The sequence below is a fragment of the Pleurodeles waltl genome, chromosome 5, assembly GCF_031143425.1.
Source record: "Pleurodeles waltl isolate 20211129_DDA chromosome 5, aPleWal1.hap1.20221129, whole genome shotgun sequence".
NCBI classification, from domain to species: Eukaryota; Metazoa; Chordata; class Amphibia; order Caudata; family Salamandridae; genus Pleurodeles; species Pleurodeles waltl.
Genome location: NC_090444.1, coordinates 857,257,361 through 857,283,390, shown reverse-complemented (window position 1 = coordinate 857,283,390; position 26,030 = coordinate 857,257,361). Strand labels below are relative to the sequence as shown.

The following is a 26,030-nucleotide window of genomic DNA, read 5'->3' as shown; positions in this document are numbered from 1 at the left end:
ACACTCACCAAACCTTGAGTCAGTTCTGGGTAGTTTTTGTTGATTTCTCAGTCAAAACACTAGTGGCTGGCTGAGAGGCAATAAAGTGCAAAATTATGATGTGCTTTATAATTTGTTTATGAAAGGACACATTTTGACAAACTGTACCTCGGACAAGATACACCAGCATCTGGTAGATCCTTCTCAGTCTAGTCCCAGAGAGCTAGCTAAGAAAGCTGATGAGCGGACAAGGACAAGAGTATCCAAGAAGTCCCAGAGCGGTGACTTCAGAAAGGGGCAGTTAGGCCCACAAAAGTCAAAAGAGGGAGGTGATAAGCCCACCAAAGAAACTCCCCCAGAAACCTAAAGAGGAGGAGAGCAGAAACCCACCCAAACTCTGACAAGCAGAAGTAGAGGACCCAGGTCTTAAAAGGTTTCTGGATAACCGGTTGTGCTTTGACTGTTAGCGGTAAGGTCACTGCAAAGGTGACTCAGCCTGTTCCAAGAGGGTGGTTAGAACTGGGCAGTCCAGTGTAGGCATACGAGAGGACACTTTAGAGGAGGAGGCCCTCGTTGTGCACTTAACTGGGAGGCAGGACCAGATGGTCAGATTTGAGGCAGGAGCCTTGAACGCAGCATGTGTCCTATTGGAGAAACAAATACTACATACATATACTTGTGAGCATTTCTTGAGGGTGCCTTTTGGGACCCCAGGTGCTTAGGGATCAAGGCCCAAGAAACCACCAGCAGTTTAGTTTTACTTGCTCTGATGAGTCCGGGTGCTGAGGTGTTGGTTGCATTGGTAGCCTTGAACGCTATGCATTAAAGTCAACAGCAAGGTACCTGTAAAAGAAAAGCTGCAAGAGGGGACTTGGGGACAAGTTCGACAGAACCCATAGGCAGGCTCAACTCTTAAGAGTCTCTGGGGCAAGGGGGCACTGTCGGTTTACTCGACCTCTGGCTGTGAGGCTTAGGTGCAGAGGTGTTTTGTCCGGTGGGACACTTGCATTAGAGGCTCCCACTTTGCTTGTGTGACCTGGAGAGGGGAAGAAAACAGAACAGCCGGGCAACTCTTGATGAAAGCTTTGTTGATCCTGAAGTCCCTTGTTGACAGGTCAGCTTTGGTGTTGGTGGTGTCGGGAGTGGACATTAAACAAGCTTTTGTTGCAGCAGCTGCTCCGATACCCAGGGTATTGGTGCTGGAAGGTTCCTGGGGGGCCTGGCATCTCCAGACTTTCTGGGGAGACAGGACTTACTTCTTGGGACCACAGTGACTTCTTCCTGACGTAATGATCCCTTGGTGGGCCCGATGGCCAGCAAAACGACGTACCAGGCAGATGCAGCCGGCGCCTGCAGAGGCCTGGGGGATGGCTCCTCCTCCCCAAGGGATGGCTCCTCCTCCCCAAGGGAGATGTTAGCTGGTTGTTGAGGTGCTAGGCAGACCTCGAAGTGTTGGGGAGAATGCACAGCTTTTAGACGAGTCTGGTTGGTGCAATTGCAGAGGCCCCAGCAGTAATGCAGGGTTTGACACCAAGTTCAAGGTAAGTCCTCAGTTGTTGTGGTGACTGCTCTACCTTGTCCTTCTTCGATTCCCAGGAAGGAAAATCAGAATTCCTGGTTTCAGTGGGATCTCTAAGTACTGAATTTAGGGGTGTTTAGGGGAGTGTAGGGTAGTAGTCAATGGGCTACTTACCCCTTTGGTGTCTACACCCCCTATATATTACCTTTCCCTGTGGAGAGTGGGACTATTCCTGATCCAGAGTTTCTATTTTCACAAACAACAAAGTGGTGAAACTCTTCTTTTGCTGTGCTGTTCAGGTAGCCCACCTTAAATGTGTGACTAGCCCAGAAGTGCATCACACCTCCTGAATATCCAATCTCCCTCATAGTCTGGTGCCAAATTGGCCCCATGGCAGGGTTTGCATTTTCCGTGTCAGGGGCGGGGCGGGGATGCATATCAAAGATGTAATCACCTTCCTCTGGAGCAGATATTGTTTCTGGCCTCTGAGAGAGCAGGCCGTCACTTGCAGAGGGGTCAATAACCCATCTGTTGCGGCAGGCTGGTCGATACCTGTCAGTCAGCATACAGAGACTAGAAGGTTTTCAGAGGGCCCCTCTAAGGTGCACTGTGGATGCAAATCATAAAAAAATCAGATACTGGCTTTAGTACAGATTTATTAAGATGGGGTGTTTGATACCAAACACCAGTATTTTCAGTGAAGCCATCATGTAGCTGACTAACTTGTAATGACCAGTGCATGTCCTCAAAACAGCTTCTTGAACCCTTGCAATGTCTAACAATGGAACTAGGCATCACTTGTGGTACATTTGCTCTCACATGGAAGTTAATGCACCCTTCCTTAGGCTCTTACGGCCTGCTGTAGGAGTGACTTACATATACTACATGCAGTGGGTATGGGCATTGCACACAGTGTGTGCATTGTTGTGTTTTCAAAATAGTTTGCACCATTTCATGAATCTTGCAATTGCAGCCTACATATGTTTGAGTGTGGGTCCCTTAGGGTGGCATAATTTATGCTGCAGCCCTTAGGGACCCTCTTTTGTTCCCATGCTCCGGGTACCAGAGGTATCATTTACAAGGAACTTACAAGGGCGCTAAAGTCCTTGCCAATTGGGTTACAATTGTCATTTGAAACTTTAGGGAAAATAACACTGGCACTGGGGCTTGGTGAGCATGGACCCAGTGCACTGTCAGAGTCAAAAACCAGCAGTTCAAAAGGGGGCAAATGTTTTCCTACAGTCTCATACTCCCGTGGATCTGGTTCTTCCTGACTGGAAGGACCCAGTCCGTCAGCCGGGCACTCTACACCTCGGAGGCTCACATCCTCATCTGTAGAGTTCTGCCAGAATCCTCCCTGAGCCCGACCATCTTAAACACTCACTTGATCCCTCTAGCCAACATCGTCTGTTCTCAACATCTGAATTATGGTTCCCCACGAGGGGTCCACCCTTCGCACCACTCAGGCCCTTTGGAACCGTGGATGAATCCAGACCGGCGCTGGTTGTACCACCTCGACCTTTCCTGACGCCAGTCCTGATGTCTACGTTCCTGGTAGCGTGATCCCTATTCTCATATGGATCTGACATGGAACTGGAGGGTCATTGTCCTAAGCCAACTGGGTCCTTGCCTTCCAGTCGGGAGCCTGTGCCCTATTCCTACAGGCTAGGACTTGGGGAAGATTGGGAGGGGACACTGGACCCTGAGGAATACAAGCCCCTTAACCTCAACATGGACTGGTGTGAGGAATTAGCGGATGCCAGTTGACTGGACACTTCCCCAGATACTGGCATGGTCTCTCCTCCTTCCTATGTAGGATGGAGCTTCTTTTGCTGTGGTGGTGAGAAGGGCGGCCGAGGTCCTGGGCCGAGGAGCTGGGCCTGCTCTCAGTGGCAGTCAAGACTAACGTCTTGACAGAGGTGCTTCAACCTGGAGTGACCCCCCTCCGAACTGCTTCCCCTATTTAATAAAGCCCTTACTGACATCCTATAAAAGACCCGCAGAGGTGGTTAATGAACCGCAGTTGGGTGAGCTGCAGACCTCTCTCCCTTCACCAGCCAGATCTGACAGTGGTGATAGATGTGTCTGTCATGGGTAACTTCCCAAAAGAACTAGTAGTTTGCCTTATTTTAGTTAAGGTCACTACTTTATTTGCACTGTTGCATATATTGGTCCTCTATTGTCTCTCAGATTCCTTGATGTATGTTCTTTAACTGAGTTCTCTTCTCAAGCCATCTAATGGTCTTCCTCGTTCGGTTTCTTGTAAGTGGGAAGGGAAACTTCCCGTCTTCTTGCTTCAAGCGGCCAACCATTATCGGAGAAATATGTAAAGGATCCAAGGTGAGGTACGTGAATTTCATTTTTTTGGGTATCAGGTAGGGTAGAGGAAAGTGCTCCTGAGGGCAGGTGGCGGGGTCTTTTCAGCAGGTGCTCCTATAGTGCAGAGAAGTGATTCCCAGTACCTGACAAATCTTGTGTGAGTAAAACTCCCATCCCACCCTCGCTCACACTTCCCCCACCCTTCATGGCCCTATCTTTTTTAAAGAAGGACCGTACCTTGTGATGCCATGTCCCTTTTGGGACATGGCCGGGGTGGATGGCCTTTGAGTGTCCTCCGTCTGCTCCCGGGGTGCGTTGCTTCTCCCTGGTCCATTTTTAGGGTCTGGCCTCTTCCTCCTCACAGCTTCCTGCATCCACCGGTCCTGCGTTTTCCTCCTCAAGACTCCCGGCATCCATGGGTCCCGCGTCTTCTTTCCCAGACTGTGGCGCTCCTGCATCGTCCCAGCAACAGGGCTCCTCCTCGTTGGCTTGCTCCACCTTTAGTCCTGGTATGATCCTGAAGTATTCCTTACTTCCAGCAATCCAACGTTCTGATGTCCCCCTGGGGCACAGGGTGTTGGTACTTGTTTGTCCCTAGGTATGTCTCAATGCATGAGTCATCACGGTAACCCTGTGACATTTTCACTCCTGGTATACAGTGTTCATCTGGGTGAGGTGGAGGTCAGAGGTCTCTGGTCTCCAGCAGAATCCAGACTCAACATCAACCTACTGGAGCTATCTGGGTGGCATTGAAAGCCTTTCTATTGTCTATCAAGGGAAGGCTCAAGCAAGAGTTCATGGGCAGCACCACTGTCATGTGGCACTACAACAAAAAGGGTGGTGTGGGGTCATGGACCCTTTGTCAAGAGGCCCTGCATCTCCAGACATGGCTAGGAGATCAGGGCATATCCCTGGTGGTTCAGCACCTGGCAGTTTCTCTGAACGCCCAAGCAGGCAAACTCAGCTGAAGATGCTTAGCACATTACAAATGGTATCCCTATCATAAGGTGGTGCAAGGCCTCTTTAAGCAGTGGAAAGAGCCTTGGTAAATCTGTTTGCTACTGCTGACAACATGCAGTGTCTGCAGCTCTTCACCCTGGAGTTTCCTAGACAGCTCCCGCTCGGAGACACTTTCGGCCTATGCCACTCCTGCCCAGAGTTCGTAAGAAGATCAGGAACGACTGGGCCCAAGTCATCCTTGTGACTCTGGACTGCGCTCGGAGAGATTGGTATCCCGAGCTGTTGAGCATGAGGATTGGTCCTTCGATCAGGCTGCCCCTTCGGGAGGATCATCTGTCACAGCAGCAGGGGAGAGTTCTCCACCCAAACCTGTCAACACTCCACCTTTCATACATAGCGATTGAGCAGCAGTACTTGACAACTTTTGACTTTCCACCCAAGGTATGCAGTGTTATCACGGCAGCCAGTCCTCCCTCTACCAAGACTGTGTACACCTGCCATTGGATCAGGTTTGTAGCATGGTATGCAGAGAAACAGATTGACCCCCTCTCTGCTCCCCTCTCTCAGGTTCTTCTCTTTATTCTTTCTCTCGCCCAGCAGGGCTCTGCTCTGGGCACTCACAAGGGCTATCTTTCTGCCAGCCATTCCTGCCTTTCTGCAGCTGCCTGATCAGCCTTCCTTCTTTTAATCACCTGTTAACAGAGTATTGAAAGGATTACAATACATTTCCACCTTCAACCTTTATCATGACTGAGTGGGACCTTACTCTTGTGCTCACTTTTTTATTTACGCTCCCTTTGATCCTCTACATAATTGTCCCCTCAGGGTTCTTACCATCCAGACGGCTTTCTTGTGGCAATAACATCATCCTGGAGGGTCAGTGAGCTACAGACCTTATCAAATAAAGCCTCCATGTCTGAGAATCTATCCAGGCTAGCTGGTTCTGCTTATTAAGGTCTTTTTCCCGCTGAAAGGTGTCACTCCATTTCATGTAGGCTGTTAGAAATGGGTTTCTGGTTGGTTAGGGTACGCACCTCAGCCAGGCAGAAACCACCAGTCTATGCACTGTGAGTAAGTTACACACCAAAGACAATCCCTGCTCACCCCCTTGGCCAGAGCAGTCAGGCTTAACCCAGAGTCAATATATAAAGTGTTTGCACAACACACACACTCCAGTGACGCAATACATACATCACAAAAGAGTCTCCACACAAGTCATGTATAAAAATATGGTGTATTGTGTAGAACATAAAAAGAAAGCGGCAGTATTCATACGTGCAGTGCCTCTTATGCAAATTCTGATTCAGCAGTAATTTGCTTGGTTAGGCAAGTATAAAAACATTATTCATTACTGTATAAGGCTGTGAGGCACAACAAGTACGCTATTGTAGGATTTCCCTGGACACTGTGTATCAGTAGGCACCATAATTATTACCGCACATGGTATATAGCCAGTATAAGCGAGGCAAACTTATTCAGAGTATTACCTGAATCATATTCCATATAACTATGCAAACACATACCATAGGCAACCCTAGTAGAATAAATGGGGTAAGTAATGCAGTACTATGACAATGCAGTATGTGTTATTCTTCTAATACAAGAACCCATAGGGCCTGTATCATAATGCCCGTAGATTACTCAACCAGGGTTATAGTGAGCAGATGTGATGGGACATTGCTTTACATTTACGTAACCCCATGATGTCTTTTTTATGTCACTACGAACAAGATGCAAGTGTCATGCCCACAAGGAGATAGGGAGCCTTGCGCTACTATTAGTGAGATTACAGCACTTTCCTTTGCCGTGTTCTTTAGCAAGGGGGGAACCTCCATCAAGGGCTTCCCCGTAAGTCCATCCGTGCCCCAGGGTATGTGCCAACACGGGGGGAACACAAACACAATCAAAGTCTGTGGGGAGACTTCCGGGTGCAGATCCCATGAAGGGTCTACCACTTGCGAGAGCTCCGTTAAGCCTCTGCCAGCAGAAAAAAAGAAAGAAAACAAACTCCCTGGAGCTGGTTCCGATCGGAACAGGCCAGCATGTACTTGGTATGGGACAGGCTGCGCAAGGCTTATTTCAAAGACGTGACGTCCTCAGCCTCCTTCAGCACTGGGATAGTGGACATGCCAGGAATGTTGGTAGAGTGATCCTCTTTCGCTGATGGGACCCGCCAACGTCGGCGGAGGTCTCCACTACTCCAGACTTACTTCGTGCTTGACCAGAGCTTCACCTGTAATTGTTTTGCAGCCTACTCATTCTCAGCTCAAGAACCAAAACCCAAAGATCAGCCTTCTCGTGAGGTAAAGACAAAATAGTTTTTTACGTGTACATGGATACTGACAACTTGAGAGGCCAAGTCCGAACAATCTAAAAAAAGAAGTAATACATGATCTTTTATTCTAGCAAACCACAAGGTGTGCTCATACATTTCATTGGTTCTTGACATTGATGTGTGGTCATTTCTTCAACATTGCAGTAGGTGTTACCGTTAAGTCTTCATAACAACCCATATATAGTAAGATAAAGCATAGACAAGGAAATTACAGAATATGTCCTATGTGACTAACGTTGCTTAGTAAATTTTTCTACAGAACTGTGAACTGCACGTAAACAGGATGGTACTTATCTGAAAAAAGATTGCTTCAGCTACCAGGCAATGGTACTTTCATGGAGTCTGTTCTGATAGCAAGCCTTGCGAAATGCGTTCTAAACAACTAATATAATATTAGTAAACATAATTCATCCAGGTCATTAGTCGTTCAACGAAACAGGCCTTACTTGTCATTGGGTTTCATAGGACGTAGCAGGCCCAAAATGGACTTGGGAAAAATCTGATTCCACAATTGCGGTGTCCCTCAGGGAGGGATGGCACTGGGGAAGTAAAGCAAAACACAAACGCTGTGGGATAGCGTAACTGGATGGACAGAATGCGGAACCAATCAAACATTCACCCCCAGTCACAGATCTGGGTTTAATCCATCCATTATTTTGCTCACCATGCCACCCCAGTTTGAACCCAGCCATATGCAAATCAGTCTTGACCCTGTTCCTCATGGGAACAGTCCAGCCCGAACTGCCAGGCCAGGTTCTCCCTGGACCGTAAACAAGCATTCTGGGACCGGTTTCGGGATTTCACCCCTCATCAGCCAGGCTAGCTTGAATCCAGTGGCACAGTGAGCCCGGGACCCACGTCTGGGCATACCCGGCGCACTTAGGGCGGCAAAAGCAAAGCAAAACACAAACGCTGTGGGATAGCGTAACTGGATGGACGGAATGCGGAACCAATCAAACATTCACCCCCAGTCACAGATCTGGGTTTAATCCATCCATTATTTTGCTCACCATGCCACCCCAGTTTGAACCCAGCCATATGCAAATCAGTCTTGACCCTGTTCCTCATGGGAACAGTCCAGCCCGAACTGCCAGGCCAGGTTCTGCCTGGACCGGAAACAAGCATTCTGGGACCGGTTTCGGGGTTTCACCCCTCATCAGCCAGGCTAGCTTGAATCCAGTGGCACAGTGAGCCCGGGACCCACGTCTGGGCATACCCGCCGCACTTAGGGCGGCAAAAGCGAAGCAAAACACAAACGCTGTGGGATAGCGTAACTGGATAGACGGAATGCGGAACCAATCAAACATTCACCCCCAGTCACAGATCTGGATTTAATCCATCCATTATTTTGCTCACCATGCCACCCCAGTTTGAACCCAGCCGTATGCAAATCAGTCTTGACCCTGTTCCTCATGGGAACAGTCCAGCCCGAACTGCCAGGCCAGGTTCTCCCTGGACCGGAAACAAGCATTCTGGGACCGGTTTCGGGGTTTCACCCCTCATCAGCCAGGCTAGCTTGAATCCAGTGGCACAGTGAGCCCAGGACACACGTCTGGGCATACCCGGCACTGGGGAAGTAATATGAAGCACCCCGTCCATGTTAGAGATATAGCGGCACACGCTGGCACCCTGGCTGAATGATGCCTGTGTGTTATAGATAAAAAACAAAAATGAAGTGGTTGCCGGGGCTAAGAGGAAAAAGAAGCACTGGGCGGTGTGATGGACCAGGTTCTGAGTGAAAGAGTGATCTGCTCGGTCTAGGTAACAGCAACTGCTCTCCGGATTCAGTAGAACAAAGAGCGCTCCAGCTGTGCTGATTGGAGGTCACAGGGCAAGGCTCCAAGCCCCCGGAGAACATTCAGGGACACAGCGATGCCGGACAGCTCATCCACTAAACTGCAAAAGGATAGTCCTTCCTTCAAGTAGTAGGCAGCGGGGCAATCCAGTGAGGCAGTTAGTAGGGATGGCGGTGCTCCTGGCAGCCTAACAGTGTTGAGTGAACCCCAAAGTCAGGAAGCAGCTGGCAGCAGGGCTACAAGCAGAAAAGCAATCCAGGTGAGTCCCCTGCACCCACCCAGCAGATACCAGGCAGCAGGGCAACAAAGGAAGAGCAGTCTAGATGAGTCATTTGGGCAGCTCAGCAGTCCTTCTGCCGGAGGTTCAGTCCCACTTCCAAAAGAGCTCCAAAAATCCTGGGGCGGGACCCCTTTACTTATACTCAAAATGCCCAGCTTCTAGGAGGTGGGAGAAGTTTCCAGCCACCTTAGCCCCAGACATCAGTAGGGAGTTGTCAGTCTCTGAGTCCCCAGGACAATATTCACCATGAGAGGACGAACAATATTCACTGTTATGTAAGGGGAAACTTTTACACCAACACTAATATGCCCTTCTTTTCTCAGAACCCCATTGTGGATAATGAGCTTCACCCTCCCCCTAACAAAGGACACACAGAAAGAGAGCGAGGGCTCTTGAAGGGGGCATGTGCCACTGATAAGGCGGCGGCATGTAAGGAAGACGCTAAAGAGCACAGGAAGAGTTTTGCAACCGTAAAAGAGGTCCAAAAGGGGAAGAACAGGAGGAAAGTGGTTCACTATAGGTACCCACCCTCAGTCTGGGGCCCGAAGGACGGCTGCTGTTGAGGACGCTGAGAGTCCAGAAGGAAGAGACCGACTGTTCTACAATTAGAGAACCAGACAAGCGGAAGCCCGATCGCACTCTGGACGAAAGCCCTGCCACGACCCTGGAGAGCTGTGGCTCTCCCAGGTTCTTAGATGGCTCTGGGGTCATTCGGAGGCTACAAATAAGGACGTTTCAGGGACGTTTTAAAGGGTGAAATCCTGAGTGTGTTTTTTTTTTTTAACTCCTTTTCTTTTTTTCTCAAAAGATGACTTTATGGGCTAAGAGGTAAAGTCCTAAGGACAACCTGAAAGTAAAGACTCGTGTTTGCCTGGATGCCCTGATTTCGTACGAACCCCGTATATTGTCTTTATAGACTAAGATGAGAATACACCTCCTCTCCTCACTCCCTTTTCTTCCATGAGATACAAACGCTTTTTTTAATACTGAAATCACATTACCAGGTGGTGGTGGCACACAGAGAATAACTCACTGGAATTCCCTTGCATGAGATGGAGACAAGTTGAATAATGGCGAAATAACATAACAATTACACTTACCTGAAGTCTCTCCTTCCGAGGGGTACGCAGTACAACGGTGGCCTAAACAGAAGACCGAACCTGGAAAAAAGAGAGGGAGAGTAAGATCAAAGGGATTGATTTGGCTAAAAAACGTCCTTATAAAAATAAAAGCACATATAATGAACATTATTATCTGACCCGTGGTGTGCTGATTACATACCCCGCCCGTGACATATGGTGGAGAATGCGGGTATAACTCCATTGTTACATAAATAGATGCGGTTATACAGAACCTGATTCAAGGACAGCGGAAGCTGAAATGGGCTATTGAGAGACACGTGTCTGCAGCCAAAAGAGACAGAGACCTGTCCCATGAGATGGTTGAAGTCCAAGTGGATAGCATACAGAAGGACGCGGAAGACCAATTACAACTTACCATGTGTATATCAGGAGCTAGGGGTACAAACCAAGGAATGTTCTTACAGAAATACCATCCCGGTGACGATTCATACACCTTTCTGTTAAACTTTGAGAGAACTGCCCTGGTGTTTGGTTGGCCAGAAGCAAAATGGCCTCTTTCTCACCCCCTTGCTGACTGGGGAGATAATCCAGATGGGACCGCTCCCTATACAGAGATCAAAAATATAATCTTGGATCACCTAGGGATGGATGCAGAGGTGTATCGTATAAGATTTAGAAAAGAAAGGGGTAATCCAGGAGACAGCCCTAAAATACTGTTCTTTAAATTGAAAACGACAGCAGATGAGTGGTTGACACCTAGAGAAAGTAGCAAAGAAGAAATAATGTTGAAGTTATACCTGGAGCAATACTTGGAAGCCCTCCCCTTGCCAAGTCAAAAATGGCTGAGATAGCATAATAACCTCACTGTCGAACAAGTCTTGAAGTGGCCACCCGCTTTGCCAGGGCCCATCCTCTTCTGAACACTACGAATGGGGATAGGAATTCAAAATCACTACACCCTGAGAAAGGGCAAGAGAAAAGGGAGAAAACCCTCACCAAATGCTAAAAGAATAAAACCCCTAAACCAGATCCCTCTTTTTTTAAGGGGGCCCAGTGTTTTGATTGCAGGGAATGGGGCCAAATTGCCAGTATATGCCCTTATAAGAAACCGGAGAAGAACCTATGGACGTGAACTACCCCCTAAGAACCATTCTATACACACAGGAGTTCGGATCTTGTTTTTATGTATGTCTCCGACCCAGTGGGTGACCGGTTAAGGCACTATTAGATGTGGGTTGCAAACAGTCAGTAGCCCGAGAAGATATTGTTCTTCCATCTCAGATACCTCCTAGACGTATCATATATATTAGGTTTGTACATGAAGATGTCAAGCAATATCCAGTAGCCTGTCTGTCTGTGGATATCCCAGCCCAAGAGAAAAACAAACCATCACAGCTAGGGTACTGCAAAACCTCCCGGAGGAACTTATCTAGGGTTTAGATAACCCTTTTGGTCTTACTAGTGAGCAGATACACATGTGGTTCCCAAACCTTAGTCGTTACTCCTCACCGTGGAATCCTGGTACTTGGACAAAAACTTCAAACAAGCCCAAATAAATGACTCTACCCTACAAAATGCATGGCACGCAGCCCAGCAGAATAATGAACAAGATAACCAGGTTTTTCTCAAATTCTTGTTACAAAATGGCTTGTTGTACAGAGTAGGAGAAGAACGCACAGAACGTCAACTTTTAGTTCCCCAAGATTTTGGAGCCCAAATAATGTTTTTTTCCCACTCTCATTTGATGGCATACATATGGGATCACAGAAAACGGCAATCAGTTCTTCCCTATTTCTTTTGTATTCATGCTGCCATAAAAAAATATTTTGAGGAATGTGAGATATGCCAAACGTAAAATACATATAGACCCCAGCTTTACCCCTTCAACCCACACCTATCATAAGGAAACTATTTGAATGGGTCAGTATGGACCTTATTGGTCCCATACCAAAGTCCAAACACGGATATCAGTACGTCCTCTTCATGGTGTATTACACCACCAGATTTCCAAAGTCATTTCTTTACGATCTCCCACTTCCGAGGCCATTGCTTCTAAGGTGATCGAAGTGTTCAGTAAAAGTGGTTTCTCGAAGGAGATTCTAACAGACCTGGCTTTAAATGTGACAGGACTGTAAGATCCTAAACCTGACCCATGTTAGAACCTCAGTGTACCATCCACAGACTCATGGGCTTGTGGAAAGGTACAACAGTACCCTAAAACTCACCCTTAAGAAGATGCTTGTAGCCAAAGGCAAAACTTGGGATCAATTGTTACCACTGACCCTTTTTGTTATCCGCAGCCATAGCCAAAACAGTTTGGAATGTTCTCTGTTTGAGCTCCTTTTCAGTAGACCACCCAGCGGTCTTTTGGAAATAACTAGGTACGTCTAGGAAAAAGATACGGAGGACAATGCCCAGTCCCGTTCTTGAGTACTCCCAAAAGTTGACCTCTAAATTAGGAAAGCTTAGAACCTTAGCTCAGACCAATCTGGAACAAAGTCAAAGAAGACAAAATAACATTGATGACAAAGTGGCGAAGTTTTCAAATAGGCGAGTGGGTTCTGATCTTACTAACCACTACTTCCAGTAAGTTAACAAAAGAATAGAAAGGGCCCCATTGGCTCATTGACACAATAGGAAAACTAACATATAAAGTCAGACTTAATAAGTATACTGCACAGAATTAACATATTAACCTGTTGAAAAAGTGGTTGGGTCCCCTACTGAAGGGAGTTCAAATGATACATCCCATAAGCTCCCCTATATCAACCCATCCTAACCTATCTGTCAATGAAGACCTAGACCAAAATCAAAAGGAATAACTGAATGCCTTTTTGACATCTTTTTCCCACTTGTTTTCAGACCAGCTGGACCGCACTATACTGGTAGAGGATTGTATATTTACCTCAACAGGACAAGTGATGAAACAAAAACCCTATAGAATCCCTGCGGCACGGAGGGAAGCCATCCAAAAATAAATCAATATGATGTTGGAGATAGGGGTTATCCGGGGTTATCCAGAAGTAACTGGTCTTCTCTCATCATCCTCGTCCCCAAACCGGATGGGACTATTAGATGCTGTATCAATTTCCAAGCGGTAAACAGAATCTCTAAGTTTGATGCCTACCCACTTCCCCGCTTAGATGAACTTATGGAGCACTTGGGGGGATGCTAGATACATTACCACTATTGACCTCACGAAGGGGTATTTGCAGGTTCCCCTACATAGAGAAGACCAGGATAAGACAGCCTTTTCCACCCATTCATGTTTGTTTGAATTTACTATGCTCCCATTTGGCTTACATGGGGCCCCGGCCACATTCCAAAGGCTTATGAACATTGTGTTACAGCCACACCAAGCATACCCCTCTGCTTACCTAGATGATATCATAATGTTCAGTCCCAACTGGGAACGACATTTGATACGTTGCACTGAAGTCCTGAAAGCCCTCCAAAAAGCCAACCTACAAATAAATTCCTGAACATCCAAAGCAGGATACAGTACAGTCAAATATCTAGGGTATGTTTTGGGTAACAGGCTAATTGAGCCTCAGACTGAGAAAATACGAGCCATAACTGAGACCTCTTTTCCTGAAACCAAAAAGGACATCATAGCTTTCCTGGGACTTTTAGGATATTATAGGCAATCCAATCCGGGGTACTTCGAATTGGCTGCTCCTTTAACTGATCTCCTGAAGAAGGGAGTATACCATAAGGAAATATAGAACCTGTCCTCCAAGACACAGCAAGCTTTTGTTTTGCTAAAGAGAAAACTAACGTCTAGTCCTATTCTGACCTCCCCCAATTACAATCAAACATTCATCCTACAAACCGATATCTTGGATGTTGGTATAGGGGCTTTATTGTCTCAGGAAAATCAAGAAGACTATGAGGTACCCCATCAGCCGCAAACTATTTCCCCAGGAACAGAAATATTCAATTATAGAAAAGTAGTGACTCACCATAAAGTGGGCTGTGGAGAAGCTAAAGTACTATCTAGAAGGGAAACCTTTTATACTGTATACAGATCAAGCTCCCCTGACCTGGATAAGCCAGAACAAAGGTCACAATCCTCGAGTACTGAGGTGGTTTCTATCCTTACATCCATTTCAATCCACCGTATATCATGGAAAAGGTCGTGCCCAGGGGAATGCAGGTCCGTAAATGGCTCTGGGGTCATTTCGAGGCTACAAATAAGGAAGCTTCAGGGAAGCTTTAAAGGGAAATAAAGGGGAAAGGAGGGCGAAATCCTGGGTGTGTTCTGTTTTTTATTTTTATTTTATTTTCCCTCCTCTTCTTCCTTTTTTTAAATATTTTTTTGCAATGAACTACTTTATGGGCTAAGAGGTAAAGTCCAAAGGATGACCTTAAAGTTATGACGCGTGTTCGTGTGCAAGCACTGATTTCGTATGAACCCACTGCATATATTATTCTTAGACTAGGAAGAGAACCCACCTTCTCTCCTCACCCCCTTTGCTTCCATGCGATATGAACGCTTTTCTTTATTTAAAATCACATTACCAGATGGTGGTGGCACGTGGAGAATAACTCACTGGAATTCACTTGCATGAGATGGAGACAAGTTAAATAATGTCTAGATCCACTGCGACAAGGGAAGTAATTTGTGGTGAAATAGAGTCTCTAAAAGATAAGGTGTTAACAAAGAACTTGTTGATCAAGCGGCGAGGTCACAACTTTTTCCTTTTTTCCTGTTTGAATTGTGGGTGGCCCGGGGCCACTTTACTTCGTGGGTCATTTGGGGCCTGCTGGGGTAGTCCAAATGATCAGCAGTCCCAGCCAACTCCTGTGCTCTGGAGCCAGCATATTTTCTTCTCCCCACCAGTATTGTCAGTAACTGAAGGGAGCAGCATTGAATTTACTGGGTGCCCTAGACCCACCTGGAGCACCCAAAGCATCAGAGGTCATTGTGGGATGTGGAGGGAGTCCCAAGGCCTCCATAGCCCCACCCAGCTCCCATGCTGTGAGAACCAGCATCTTCTATGCTTCTGCCTGCGGCGACCACAGTAGCAGACGCAGCATCCAAAGAGCCTCCTTCGCACTCTAGCTGCTAGCAGGAGGTTTACAGTGGCATGCTTACGCTACCAACTACCCTGCTCTCCAGTCATGGGTAGGGCTGCGTGTGAGCACCCCACAAGCGGCTTTTTTGCCTGTGCTTTAGTATGGGGTCCTCAGGACAGCCATTCATCTGGCCTGGTTGATGTGATCCCCATTGACAAAATTTAGGTTGGGGTGGGATGTACACACTCACCTCTGCCCAAAATAATTATATTCAAATAAAAAAAAATCCCAAACCTACACAATGCGGAATTTAAACCAGAGGCCAGCATGCCTTTTTATTATTTATTTATTTATTTTTTTGGGCCTCAGGGTGTCCGTATCTGGGAACCTCCCCTCCCCCAACCACTCACATTGGCTATGGGATGAGGATATTCCTACTCTGCCCCTTTATAAAACATTTTCATTACATGGTGCTCACTGTGAAGAGCCCCCTCATCCAATCCAAGCTTGAACTTTTTAATTTAAACCCATCTGTCTGTCTGTCTCTCTCTCTCTCTCTCTCTCTCTCTCTACATATATATATATATATATATATGTTCAGTGGCATGTGTAGCTGCAGATACACATGCTATGCATTATTCCGCCATCTAGTGTTGGGCTTCGGAGTGTTAAAAGTTGTTTTTCTTCAAAGAAGTCTTCGCAGTCACAGGATTCCTCCTCTCGGTCGTACTGCGCATGGGTATAAACTCCGTTGTTAGATTGTTTTCTTTCCGCTGTCGGGTTCGGACGTGTTTCCTCTCGCTCCGAGATTTCGAATTGGAAACTTTAGAAAACTCCTTTATTAGTCGGTATTGTTTCGATCTCGTTTCCACCTAGCCTCGAACCGATAGTACCGTCGGAAACTAAATTTCGCCCTTCTGGGCATGTGCTCCCGACTCGGGCCTCTTCAGGCCTACCGGGTTGAAGCCTGATGGATCGGACTCCATTTCGATTTTGTCCCCGATGCCATGTGAAATTTCCCTACACAGACCAAAACCTTGAATGTAATCTGTCTCTTTCTCCTGACCACAAAGAAAAAGATTGCGAGGCCTGTCAATCGTTTCGATCCAAGAAGACCCTGCGTGATGGGAGAGCCAGAAGATTGGAAATGGCATCGAAGAGTACATCTCAACTGTTCGTTCTAGCCCAAACAATATGGAAATGGGCAATTCACAATCAAATTCAGCTACTAGCAGAATACATCCCAGGAATGCACAATCAGCTAGCGGATCTCCTAAGCAGAACATACCAACAGATACACGAATGGGAAATTCACTTTCAAGCACTTTATCAGTACTTTCAAAAGCGAGGGACACCAGAAATAGACCTATTTGCAACAAGTGAAAACGTACAGTGCCAAAACTTCGTATGCAGACACCCACACCCTCTTTCCAAGGGCAATGCATTATGGATTAACTGGTCAGGGATATTTGTTTGCTCTTTTCCCCCTCTCCAACTACTTCCATTTCTGGTCAACAAACTGCGTCAGACTTCTCCCACCATAATACTCATAGCCCCAACGTGGGCACGACAACATTGGTATACAACACTCCTAGACCTGTCAGTAGTACCTCACTCCAAACTTCCAAACAGACCAGATGTGTTAACAAAAAAACAAAGGACAAATCAGACATCCAAATTCCAGTGCTCTCAACTTAGCGATTTGGCTCCTGAAGTCATAGAATTTGGATACTTACAACTTACATTAGAATGCATGTAAGTTCTCAAACAAGCACACAAGCCTACAACTAGGCAATGCAGTGCTAACAAATGGAAAATATGTGTTTATTACTATCAATCTAAAAATACTGACCCACTTACAGCATCATCACAACATATCGTATGCTACATACTTCATTTACAGAAATCAAATTTAGATTTCTCATCTATTAAAATTAATCTTACTGCCATGTCAGCATATTTACAAACTGTACAACTTACCTCACTCTTTAGAGTCCCAGTTATTAAAGCCTTCATGGAAGGGCTAAAACATATTATTCCACCCAGAACACCACCTGTTCCTGCTTGGAATCTCAATATTATACTCACCAGATTAATGGGCCCACCTTTTGAACCCATGCATTCCTGTGAGATTCAATTCTTAACCTGGAAAGTTGCTTTCCTAGTAGCTATTACTTCATTACGAAGAGTTAGTGAAATACAAGCATTCACTCTTGAAGAACCTTTTTTCCAAGTACACAAACATTAAGTTGTACTTAGAACCAATCCAAAATATCTGCCAAAGGTGGTATCACCTTTTTCACATAAATCAAACAATGGAATTGCCAGTCTTCTTCCCACAGCCATATTTAATTGCAGAAAAAGCCCTTCACACTCTTGACCTTAAAAGAGCTCTTACGGATAGAACAAAAGAATTCAGAAAAACAAAGCAGCTTTTCAACAACCACATAAAGGGAATCCTATCTCTAAACAAGTATTAGCAACATGGATTGTTAAATGTATACAAACATATTACATAAAAGCAAAAACAAAAAAAACTTTTAATCATACCTAAAGCACATTCCACTAGGAAAAAAGGTGCATCTATGGCATTTTTAGGAAACATACCAATGGCAGACATATGTAAAGCTGCCATGTGGTCTACACCACGTACATTTACAAAGCATTATTGTGTAGCTGTATTTTCAAAGCAACAGACCAATGTAGGTGAAGCTGTCTTAAGAACATTATTTCAAACAACTCCTAAAGGCCAGCCACTGCATTTTTTGGGGAGAGTAACTACTTTCTAGTCTATGCATAACAAAATGTCATTTACCCAGTGTACATCTGTACGTGGCATTTAGTGTTGCATATTCACATGCATCCTCCCCGGAAGCCTGTAGTCGTTACAGTTTTTATAATTTGTACATATGTATATACATTTACATTTGCATGGACATCTATTTTTACTTACTATTTCTATACATAATTTATATTACTACACTCTATCACTCCTTCCTACACCCTTTTGTGGAAAAACAATCTAACAACGGAGTCAATGCCCATGCGCAGTATGACCCAGAGGAAGAGTCACTCGATCCCGTGACTCCACAGCATTTGAATCTGCAGCACTACATGCTACAAACAGATGTACACTGGGTAAGCGACATTTTCCATACATATACTGTATGCATCCAAAAGGAGGAAAACCACTGCACCCTGTTTCACTGAATAGCCAATATTTTATTCCAAGCCAGCAACACACAACCAACGCGTTTAAACTCTGTCATAAGAGATTTGGATGGAATGCCTAATAGACATAATGGAAATTCCATTGAGAATTGGACAAAACAAGATTGCACGCGCCTTAGACAATCTGATGGCCAATGATTCACTGATAATTAAATCAGCCGACAAAGGGGCCTATATTGTGATTCAACCTAAATCTTACTATCTAAATGAAGCATACAGGCAACTCAAAAATGTAAATAATTACATGAAAAAAATGGTCATACAATCCGATCAAAATAATTTCCAATAATTTACAACAACAAAATATACCTCGCGACCTAAGGTAACTATATCTCGGGTTCCCATCATGCACAGTTTTTTCTTCAATAACTTGACTTCTAATGTTTCATTAATATTTTTATTTACGTTATAAAAGTTGCCATGAGTGCTGTAATATCTGGGGTAATTACCAGTGCATTGTGGGGGGTGCGAGTCCTTAGGCCACGATGTATAGTTACTTGAGATAACTATAACTATAACTGCTGAAGTTCTCCGGTTTTGTGCTAGTAAATTCAGAACTTAACTTCAACATCCCTGTAACCTTTGTTTTTTTTAAGGGCTTTTCTAAGGTTTTTCTAATTCTGTTTCCGGAGTACAACGTCCCTGTAACCTTTGTTTTTTTCAGTGAATTTCTATGTTTTTTTTAACGGAAACGTTTTCATTACTATATGTTAATCTAAACAGGTCCTGTGGTCTACCCTTACAACCAACCAACTCCTGCGGCAAGTCTCTGCGGCCAACCACCCAACCCCACAATGCTCACAGCCTTTGGCTTGCATAGTGGGAGTTGGTCTCAGGGCCTGCCTCTGCTGGTGTGAGAATAAGTATGAGAGGGTGTCTGTGTGTGTGAGAGTGGCTGTGAGAGGGTCTATGTGGGTGTGAGAGTGGGTGCGAGAGTGAGCGTTTGCTCTCCAGTAAATGAAAGAGGCATTCACCTCCACAAAGGATTTAGCAAATTTTTCAATATGGAATTGCGGAGTAAACACACTTGCTTTGCGTTCGCCAAGCCAAGGAGTAAGGATCATTTGTCTTTTCCAGGAGTGGAGCTTCAACTGGGGCACCTGCTACATTAATATTTGTAAGTGCTTCTTGTTGAGGTTTAATTTCTGTGAAATGAGCATCATGGCCAGACCGAAGCTCACCTGCTCGTTTATCCAGAAAGAGACCAGAGTTTTGCACAAAATGTCTATCAAACTTAAACACTTTCTACTGGTTAGTAAGTAAGTGCTACCTCGTTGGTCAAATGTGCTGTGTGGGGGAGTGGGGCGGCATGGCTCCCGTCCCCAAGCCGATTTCAGCCCTAGGGCACTCTTCAACTCATTGGGTCCCAACCCCCGGGACCCGACCCTAATTAAATAGAGGAGAGGGGCTGTGCTGCTCCCCTCCCCTGGCCAATTGTGGCCCATGGAACCCCATCCCCTGGGGTCCGGCCATCTCCCCTGGGTGCCCTTCCTCAAGGCCCCCGCGGTCCCAGCCGACTCCCTGCTTCCAGCGGGAGCCGGCATTGCTGTCACAGACAGGTGTAGTAAAGTAGCCTCTTTTTGGCATGGTTACCCCCACTTTGTGCCTGCTATCAGTGTGTTTTGACTGTCTTCACTGGGATCCTGCTAACCAGGACCCTGGTGATTGTGCTCTATGCCTCAAAATTTGGCGGCTTAGGACTTTGCACACTGCACAGTTAGCATACTGGTGCCAGGGCATTGGGGTACTATGGGCTCCCCATGGGCTGCAGCATGTATTGTGCCACCCATGGGAGCCCAGGTAAAATGTGCCTCCAGGCCTGCCATTGCAGCCTGCATGAAAAGGTGCATGCACCCTTTCACTACAGGTCACTTCACCAGGTCACTGTAAGTCACCCCTATGAAAGACCCTCCTAACCCAGAAGACAGGGTGCAGGTACCTTTGTGTGAGGGCACTCCTGCATGAGCAGAGGTACCCCTATGAACTCCAGCTCCTTTACACTGGACTTCGTAAGTGCAGGGAATACATTTTTCCTGGGCATGTTTGTTATCAAACTTGTCAGAATCATACTCCAATACTGTTGCCAGTATTGGTTGTATGATTCCATACACTCTTGGGGCTCCTAAGAGGACCCCCAGCATTGCTCCTACCAGTCTTCTGGGGTTTTTCAGGCAGCCCGGGCAGCTGCCACCCCTCAGACAGGTTTCGTCCCTCCTGCTGCTTGACCAGCTCAGGCAGAACAAAGCAGAAAAAAGGATTTACTGTGGAAGAGGGAAGTAACACCCTGTCCCTTGGAAATAGGCATTACTTGGGTGGGGTAGCCACCCCAAGCCACTGGTATGCTTTGAAGGGCACATTTGGTGCCCTCCGTGCAAAAAATGGTTTGCACCAGTCCAGGGACCTCCGGTCCCTGCTCTGGTGTGAAACTGGGCAAAGGAAAGGGGAGTGACCATAGGGGTAGTACCCAGAGCTCCTCCACGTGGCCACTTGATTCTGCCATCTTGAATCCAAGCTGGGCAGAGGTGCCTGGGAGCATCTGAGTGGCCAGGTCAGTTGGTGATGTCACAACCCCCTCCTGGTGGGTGGTCACCCTGCTAGGTGACCAATACCCCTTTCTCAGCTATTTAGGGTCTCCCTCATGGGTTGGTCTTCAGATGATTCGATGTGCAAGATTCCAGCAGGACTCCTCTGCATCGTTTACTTCATCTTCTTGCCATTGGGACTGCAACTGGACCCTCTAGAAACCAACAATCTGCAAGTACAGTGACGACTCAGCTCGGCTACATTTGTTTCTCTGGCTCCTTCCAGCAACTGCAACATTTCCGCAGCTGTGCATCCTCTGAGGGTGGCAAGCCTTCAGCCTGCACAAGAAGTAAAAAGGAATCTTCCTTCGAAAGAAGGAGTCACTCCCCTTGCTCCTCTCTACCAGCTATCCAACTTGGGAGACTATAAGTCTTTGCCTCTACTTGCAGGACAGTACCCATGTACATCGCAACTCTTGCAGCTACAAAGGCTTGTTTGTTCCTCCTCCAAGGGATCTTCAGGCTCTGTGTAGCCCCCTGTGTAGCCCCCGGCCCCCAGCGTTCTTACCTGCACAGCACAGTGTCCGGCCTGCTGCTGCAACGCCGTGGGACTCCTATTCAGGTGTGCTGAGTGGGCCTCACTGCGACTCCTGTGCCACCTGCCACTGGGTGTCCTGTGGGGGCTACATGCTCTTCTTGTGACTCTCCCAGCTGCTGAGGTTCACCCCAGACTCCCCTCCTTGGGTCGAGTCCCCTGGAACTTGCTGGCCCTCTTCAGCCTTGCAAACCTTATTCTCCATTTCTTGCATTTGCCAAGGCTTGATGGTAGTTTTCCAGCACCACTAATTGACTGTATCTCGACTGCCAGCGTGGGACATCACTTGCATCACTCCTGGGATTTTTCTCTTCATCCCCTGTGCTGCACTGCTGACCTTCTCCATCCACTGTCGACCTGGTCCTGCATCCATAGAAGGGTGGGGAGTGGCTCCTGCCACAACTGGACACTCCATCATGAACTGGGCTTGGTCCCCTTCCTTTGCAGGTCCTCTTCTGTACGGATCTACCTTGGGTTCTTCCATTCTTGGTTGGGTCTTGCATAATCCTTTTCCAAAGTCCTTCTGTTCGTTTTGGGGAAAACTAGGTACTTAGCTCTGCTCAACTGGGCACTGGGCGTCACTCTGGTACTCACATCTTGGGGTTCCTAGTTCCCCCAGCTCTCTTCTACCGATTCCACTTCCTTGGGTTGGGGACTGGCTTTCATTTGACATTTTCTTAGTATACAGTTGGCCCTCCCCTATTGCCCTCACTATTTGCTATTGCTTTTACCACTGCCTATTGCTTTCAAAGCTATTTACAGATAGCTAATGTGTATTTAATAGTGTGTTTACTTACCTCCAGTTGGGGGGATTGCCTATTCAGTACTGTAGTATTTGTGTTACTATAATAAAATACCTTTATTTTTGTAACACTGTGTGTAAGTTCTGTGTGACTATTATGGTATTGCATGAGCGTTTCATGTCGCCTAGATAAGCCTTGGCTGCTCCTCCACAGCTACCTCTAGAGAGGCCTGGAATGCAGATGTAGGACCCCTCCGTAGGTAAGTGGAATCTGTAGAGGGGAGCTGGGGGAACTAGTAAACCCCAAAGGTAAGTGTGACAGTCCCTCCCAGGGACAAAGAGGAAAGGAGCAAGTTACTGGATGGTCCCCAAACCACCAAAAGAGCTGAAAAGAAGAATAATGCAACACCCAGACAAGACTGCAAGAAACCAGCAGTTGATTCCTGAAGAGGAAGACCTGAAAAAGAAGGGGACCACGTCCAGAAGTCGCAGGAGTGTCCACTCTTCTGTGGTTGCAGGATTTGTGTTGACGGTAGGAAAAAGATGGTCAACAGTGGAGCCTTGGAGCCTGTGAAGAGTTCCTAGAGGGTGCAGTCGACATCCCACACCGGATGTAAGATTGCAGTCTGTCTGTGGCAGGGAAAAGCCACCAACAAGCCTTGGCAAAGGCAAGAGTTGTGGTAGAAGAAAAGTGGAGCTGCCGGGGACCAGCAAGGTCCAGGAGGACTCAACCCATGGAGGGGAATCTCAGGTGATCCTCAGCAAGGTGGAGTCCCCTGAAGCAAAGGCATCCCCCACAGGAGACCCACTGGAAAAGGACCCAGGAGTCGCAAAGGAGCCCACACAGCACAACTGAAGAAGGGTCCCACGCTACAGGAAAAGCACACAGAGGGCTGTGCATCGCAGGGAAGAGTGCTGGGGGCTGGGTCTACACGGAGCCTGAAGATCCCTTGGAGGAGATTCAAACAAACCTTGGTAGCTGCAAGAGAAGCAGTGCACCGGGATACTGTCCTGCATGGGAAGACAAGAGCTTACCTTCACCTAAGTTGGACAGCTGGCAGAGAAGACCAAGGGGACTACTCCAGACCACCATCCGTGATGCAGGATCCACGCAGCTCAGGATGAGAGGAGATCTACGCTGCTGGTCGTCGTTGCAGTTGGTGCTTGCGGATGCAGGTGAGTGACTACCTCACTCCAAGGGAAATTCCTTCTTCCTTCCCATGCAGACTGAAGACTTGCTGCCCTCAGAGGATGCACATCTGGGTAAATGTTGCAGAAGCTAAAAGGAGACGTCGAAACATTGTTGCAAGCAGAGTCTTTTTCGTGGATCCAGATTGTTGGTTCCTGGAGGGTCCAGTCGCAGTTCCAGGGGCCAGAAGTCGAAGTAGAGGTTGCAGAGGAGTCCTGCCAGAATCTTTCAAGCCAAATCTGAAGACCTACCCGAGAAGAATACCCTAAATAGCCCTGGAAGGGGGATTGGTTACCTTTTGCCCTAAGATATCTATAACTTGCCGCCCCCCCCCCCCCCCCCCCCCCCACCATGAACAGTTTTTCATGAATATTTTTATAGCAAATGTTGCAATGATATTATCAACAATGTTATACAAGATGTCATGAGTGCTGTAATATCAGGGGTAATTAGCAGTGCATGGTGAGGACGCAAGTTATAGTTACTTGAAATAACTGTAACAGGTGAATTTCTATGATTTTGTATGTTAAAACTGTGAGTTTACCTATAACGTCTCTTTAACCTTTGTTTTTTTTTTAAAGTGATCTTGTATTTTTTATTTTTTATTTCCTAACTATAATGTTCCCTGGAACCTTTGTTTTTTCAGTGAATTTCTAAGTTTTTTAATGTAAAGCAATTTTAATTAATATACGTTAATCCAACTTACACCACGGACAGCCTTGGGCTGTGCGTGGCGGGGTTTGGCCGCATGGACTGCCTTCAAAATCGATGGGAAATGCTTTCGGGAGGACATTTTAGTAAGCTGTTCATCTTCATTGGAAAATGGATAACATAAGCTCTGGTCTCAACAGCAGATGACAAGAAATTACACATCGTTGTCACTCCATGAGATATTTAGCTAAAAAAAAGCAAGGCTTCAAGCACCTCCTTGAAAGTCCTCATAACTTTTCACAGTGGAAATGCAGATAAAACACACTTGCTTTGCCTTGGCCATGCGCATGAAGTTAGGATGATTAGTACTTTACAAAAATGGTGCTTGAACTTGAGCACCTGCTTTATTTTTATCTGTAAATGCTTCCAGTTGAGGAAATGAGCATCGTCCCAAAATGAATATTGCCCTACATGTATATGCAAGAAGAGGCTAACGTTTTCTGTAGAAGGTCTACCCAACTGGAGTACTTTCTACTGGCTAATTAGTAAGTGCTATCTCATTGGGTAAGTGTATAGTGCATCTCCTACATTACAGCTGCATAAAAGATACCAAGGTAATATCTCCAGTTTCCTTGTAAGTTTGCCAATGTGATTGTTCCTTGAGTGTCTCAAACAGATATCTTTACAGAGTGGAACTGCATCAAAAACATCCTTGGATGATTTGTACTTTAAAAAAGTAAGGTTTTTTGGGGGGCTTTGAAGGGACTAAGAGGGGAGCCTCAATGCCCCTGCGGTCCTAGACGGCGCCCTGCCTCCTACCGGAGCCGGCATTGCTCCCGCAAACAGGGAGCTGCAGAAAATGCACCTCCCCGTGTGCAGGAGCAATAGTTTCATCTGTTTCCCTACCATCATGTAACAGACAGGGAGATGAAAATTCTGCTTCCAACAATCGGCATCATTTTTACAGCTCACATTTAATGGAAGCGGAGTGTTTGCTTTTGCTTGGCGGGGGCTGTGACAACTCCCATAGAGAGAAGTAAACAGCTGCCTCCCGACGGTGGGCACCTCCGGAGGTAGCAGGAGCCAGCTCTGGGGCGTTGTGATCACCAGGCCCATATATAGCTCTAGGAGAGGGGGCATGTGCCCCTCCTCCTATCTAAATATCTATTTGGCCCCAGGGAGTCCCTCGTTAATTGTTATTGTAACCCTCGGAGGTGGTGGTCCCCACGTGTCCAGGGGGTGGTTTTGGGGGGAGGGAGGGTCCATATGTCACCCCACAACAGTTTTTTTTTTTTTTTTTGCTTTGTTTTTTTTTTTTAGCCCCGGGGAAGTAGTGGTCCCTGGAGCCTTGGGGGCTGCTGACCCTGTATTTTTATAAATTGTAGCCCCAAGGAGGTGGTGGTCCTGAGGCCCATGGGGGTCCTCGTGGCACCCCATACATGTTTTTAAAATAGCTCGGGGGAGAGGGTGTTCCCTGGGTCCCGGGTGGATCCCCATAGTCCCCCCTCCCCACTCTGCATACTTTTAAAACTTAGCCCCAGGGAGGTGGCGGCCCTCGGGCTTTTAACAGCCCAGGAGGGGGACCCCATGCACCACCCCTCTTAATAAAAAAAAAAGGATGTCTCTGGAGCCTGGCCCACCAATAGTCAAAATTAAAAGCAAGCGCAGGAGACCACGCTTGCTTTAAAAACAAATATATATATATTCACAGCTAAATTCACAAATATTAGAGAATTTCATAATGACAATAAAAAAGAATAATTTTTACTGAGGCTAGGGAGTTTCTATCCTGTCCCCTTTTCTTTTTTTCC

General features: G+C 46.6%; 1 protein-coding gene across 1 annotated transcript in view; it reads left to right on the top strand.

Annotated features, from left to right (window-relative positions):
• Positions 1-26,030, top strand: part of LYST (lysosomal trafficking regulator) — a 2,674,875-nt gene that overhangs the window by 1,885,262 nt on the left and 763,583 nt on the right.